Below are 5152 nucleotides of genomic sequence, written 5' to 3' on the forward strand. Positions count from 1 at the left end.
GGGATGTGGAGGTCAGCTATGCCGCGCTCCACAGTTCCAACGAGCGACACGGCGGTAAGAAGGAACTGAGGAGCGGGCGGGCCGGCAGGGGTATATATCACCCGCCATAGCGGCGCCACTCTAGGGGGCGACCTGCCGGCCCGCTTGAGTTGCTAGGGTAAAAGTTTCCGACGAACGTGCACGCGCGGCGCGTACACCTACTGGAATGGATATGAGCAAGCACTCGAAGAAGAACAGAACTATCCCAGATTTTGTTTAAACGAGCTCTTTCGTCATTTCTGCACCAGCCATTATAAAGCTCTTTTATGTTTGAAAAGCAGAACAGGATTCCTTGAAGCAATAAAAACAACACATTTATAGCATTTAACATCTTCAAAGCATTCTGCAAACATCAGCTATGCCTCACAACCCCTGTGAGAAAGGTGGGTCAGTATTATCTGCAGTTCACACAAAGAGAAACTGAGATGAAGCAACTTGATGAAACCACACATCAAGTGAGTTTCACAGCTGGGGTTATGTCACATGATTTCCTGCCTCCCCTGCCAGCACTGTGCTCAGTCCTCCAGGCTACTTGCTGCCAGGGACTCTGCATGCTGTTAGTTGACCCCTTCTTGCAGGGGAAGATGCATCTGCAGTCATTTCCACAACTAGATCCACAGGTTGGAAATACATAAGTGTATTTGTGTGTCACAGTTAATTTGATAAAAACAGGACAGCTGTAAAGACACAGAGATGTCCTGCCAAACAAGAGTTAACTGTGAGGATCTTTATGACTGTAGAAATGGTCAAATAATACTAGAATAAAATGCAAGGGTTCTCAAACTGGGGGTCATGAGGTTATTACATGGGGGTCGCTGGCTGTCAGCCTCACACATGGTAGGGTCTCTGGCTCTAAAGAAAGGATGTCAAAACAGAAGTTTGCCCAAGGTGCAGTTTTCCCTAAGGCCAGTCCTGGGACTGAGACAACATTAGAGAGCTTGATTATTCAGCAGCTGAAGAACCGGATTAAACCGCAGACCAATCAACAGACTGAGAACAGCCACCACCCCCCCATTTATAATTAACAGTCAGACTCACAAGCAGGGGTGATCCTGGGGAAGGCTTGCAGGGTCTATAGCCACCCCAAAATTTGACTTAGTGCACCCATACCCACCCCTTCCAACACAAAGCACAAACATTCTGCAGAAGGGTGGCGTGGTATGACATTGCCAGCTTTACTCCTGCAGTGCTGTGCTGCTGCTGGCGGTGGCGCTGCCTTCAGATCTGAGCACCCAGCCAGCAGCCACCACTCTCTAGCCACCCAGCACTGGCGGCAGTGCCTGCCGCCAGCAGCAGCGCACAAGTAAGGGTGGCAATGGGGTGCTAGGTCTGCTGTGAACAGTGATACTGACGAAGTTTCTTCGTTCCTCCGCCCTCCAGTATTAAACAGTAACTATTTAACTCAAGAGGCTTGCTTTGTGAAAGTGGTGGCCAATACAAAAAGTTTGAGAACCAACTGGCATAATGGATTAGAATGACTTTCCTGCCATTTAAAAAAAATATTTTTTTATTTACTAAATAACATTTATCTAGCTCTAACTTTAGTATGTTACCCTAGATCACTGCTGCCAAATGGAGAGAAATAAAGTCTTGTTTATCTAGGATATTTTTTTTTTCTTTTTCAGAGAAGTCGTCAATTCATAAGAACAGCAAAATACAACTGACCTCTAGCCATTTTGGAACGGGGTACATTCAGACTGGACATTTAACTACTGCTGTACCTGATCTCTGCATCAATGGAAGACCTTTGTCCATGGGGCTGTCTCACCAGCCCCAAATTCAATTTTTTGAAAAAGTGAACCGAGTAACTGATTACAGGAAAGGCTTTATAGTGTGCACAACCTAAGGTTATCTCTGCACTCAAAACACATTGTGCACTCATATCATGTGCCTGAGGAGAATGCATGATGGAAATACACATGAGATAGGCTTTGTTCATTAACAGGTCCTGTATGGGCTATGATAAATATATGATTTTTTTTTAAATGAATGGAATCAAAGGTGCCCTAGAACTAGAGATGGGTTCAAGCAACAACGTTCATTTGTATCGACATAGCAAGCACCTCAGAAATGGGGCTGAAGGGAGAGAAAATGGCAAGCGAGGTTGCTCAGCCCATTGCAAATGTAGGGGCCATTTGCAAAATGTGGAATAAGATTTAGTTTTTGAACACCAGCATGATGCAAAAGCTACAGGTGTTCTGATCTGGGACCTCAATTCTGTATCTGAACTAGAAATAATGGTAGAGAAAAGGGATTATTCATGTTCTTTCTTTAATATATGTTAAGTGGCCTTTGTTTTCATTTTTTATTTTATTTATTTTTTCCTGGGAATTTATCAGTTTCTATTACAAGAACAAAAGGAGACGAAAAATCAGTGCAAAAAACTATTAATAATTTTCTGGGTAAATATCTGAGTCTATTTTGGTGGACAGAAAGATGGAGGGAAAAGTATTCAATAGATTAATGCTTTGAATTCCGATCATCAATGCAGTTTGCTGCCAAACTAAAACAGAACTCAAAACACAATGCCACCTCTGAGTTTAAGAAAACAATATATCTCTAATCCCCAAATAAAACTTTTCATTTGAATAATCACTTTACTGTTGTAGACTTAGAACTATTAGCCCATAAATATTTACATTTAATAATTGGGCCACACCAGGTGCAGCGCATACACTCAACTTCATCCTTTAAGCTGTGAGTCTAAACTTTGTAGCTCTGGCTCATCTCTACAGACACTTAAATTCTACAATACCATGTTTTAATCCTAGGTTTGATTGCTAAATCTGAATTTAGAGCCAGCTTCTGCTCTCAGTTACATCAATATCAGTCTGGAATAATTCAATTGAAATCAGTGGAGTTCTCCAGTTCTGCACCAGAATTTGTCCTTTTACTCAACAGTGGTGGTAGCCTGAAGCCCAAACTGGAAGCAGTGTGTCTCAATAAGGACTGACCACTTGTTCATGGGTTTGCAGAACCATGGAAACGAAGGCCCCAATTCAGTAATGAACAGGAGCAGACTCAGCTGATCCTGCATGGTTAAGCAAGAGCTGAATGAGGGTCTTAACGATCAATGCACATTCATTGCTTGGCCATATCATAACTGCACAGCTCTCATGCCAGTTTTTTGCGCCTGTGAAGAAAAAAAATACGTTTACGGTGTCTAAAATCTTGACAAAAACATGATTTGTTCTATACTCAGCGAACTGGAGGATTCCAAATATGTTAGTGAAACTAGTCACCATGGAGCTCTCTGCTTTAAAATACACCTCATCGTTCATTGCTCAGAATAGGGGGAAATGCAGTCGAGACAAAGAAAAGAACTATATTAGAATGATTTGCCTGGATTCCCAAGGTGTCTTTTATCCGATTCAATAGCAAATGCTGCTAATGAACTGCAATGTTAACAAATCACCTAAAGCAGTAATGTGATATTTGTAAGTAATTTTGTGCGGGGGGTGGGTAGGAGAGAATAAAGCATTGTGTAGGGTATCTCTTAATTGATTTGCTTCCTTTAGCATCATTTTAATTAAGACTTCTGGTTTGGAAGAGGAGAGAGGATGTGGTCATGGAGGGAAGTTGTACCTTTACTTATCTTTATGAACAACTCTTTCCTTCACACCCTTGCAGAACTGCACAGGAAAATGAGATGACAGTGACAGGGAAAATAGGACATTACAGACCGTCCGTGAATGGGCAGGGTTGGGGAGTCAAGGTTAATAATATAGATCAGGCAAGTTTAAAGGGCTGAAGAATAATGCTCTAGGGGAACATGGGCTAGGAATGAAAAATATATTATGGATGGGAGTTTCAAAAGCACTCACGAGTGGCCTAGCTTTGCCTGTGATTTCAATAGGAGCAATGTGAATGTATGATAACTCTTCCCCATTCACTCTGTCTCATAGGCAATGGGCATAATAGGCCACAGCTGCCACTACCCTGCCATCTGGGCCATGGTAGACCCGCCTGCACCCCGCCTCTTCCCCTCCCTGCTCCGCCCCTTCCCTGAGGCCTCCACCACTGCTTGGCAACTGAATGTTTCCTCTCCTCCACTCCACCCCTCATCTCCAGAGATCCTTGCCGCTCACCGCATCCTTGTGGGTGGTGGAGGCCTCACAGGGCAAGGGGGTGCAGGAGATGAGAGACACGAAGAGTGCACGTGGCCGGGGCCTCGGGAGAAGGGGTGTGAGGAGGAATGCAACATGCAGTGATGTGGGGTAGGGCGAGCGGCAGGGGCTGGCATGGAGTGTGAACGGGGCCACAGGTGGAAGAGGTGGGGGTCGAGCGAAGAAGATGTGGGACAGGGAGCTAGCTTACCCCAGGGGAAGCTTCACCTACTGCCCATGCTCTGCCTCTGTGCTGTCTACTTAGACTGCAAGCTCTTCAAAGCAAGGCTTGGCCTACTATGGGTCTATAACTGGTTGGCAACCTTTCAGAAGTGGGGTGCCGAGTCTTCATTTATTCACTCTAAGGTTTCGCATGGCGGTAATACATTTAAATGTTTTTAAAAGGCCTCTTTCTATAAGTAAGTCTATAATATATAATTAAACTATTGTTGTATGTAAAATAAATAAGGTTTTTAAAATGTTTAAGAAGCTTCATCTAAAATGAATTTAAGATGCAGAGCCCCCGGACTGGTGGCCAGGACCTGGACAGGGCGAGTGCCATTGAAAATCAGCTCCCATGCCGCCTTTGGCACACGTGCCATAGATTGCCTACCCCTGGTCTATGAAGTGCCTAGCACACTTTAGAGCACTATGGTCAGCATTTGCAGAAGTGCTCATTAATTCTTTATTCTTCCGGAGGGCTCTGACCCTGCACCATTGAACTCAATGGGACCTCTGCCCACGATCAAGTCCTGTTTGTGTGCCCAACCTGAGACACCTTGTGCCTAGTTTTCAGAGATGCTGAGCACCAAAGTGCTCAGTGAAGTCGTTGGAGTGACTCTGGATTTATACATGTGTGAACGATTTCAGAATTGGCCCCCTGATATGCAGACAACTACATTGACTATTTCCTACTGGACTATGCTCCTTACTCCTAACAGATGGACAGAGTAATGATGGATTGTCTCATTTAGATGAGAAAACAAACATTTACTTGTAGGTCACCT

At 44.2% G+C, this 5152-nt stretch overlaps 1 protein-coding gene across 1 annotated transcript in view; it reads left to right on the forward strand.

The window, feature by feature from the left end:
- The window catches only part of TMEM273 (transmembrane protein 273), a 43313-nt gene extending 38682 nt beyond the window's left edge, over positions 1-4631 (forward strand). Inside the window, exon 6 of the mRNA XM_032766651.2 lies at positions 1665-4631. The gene's annotated coding sequence lies outside the window, so the exon portion shown is untranslated. The remainder of the gene's footprint in view (positions 1-1664) is intronic.
- Positions 4632-5152: the final 521 nt, after the last annotated feature.

This window comes from Chelonoidis abingdonii, chromosome 16 (assembly GCF_003597395.2).
Source record: "Chelonoidis abingdonii isolate Lonesome George chromosome 16, CheloAbing_2.0, whole genome shotgun sequence".
NCBI classification, from domain to species: Eukaryota; Metazoa; Chordata; order Testudines; family Testudinidae; genus Chelonoidis; species Chelonoidis abingdonii.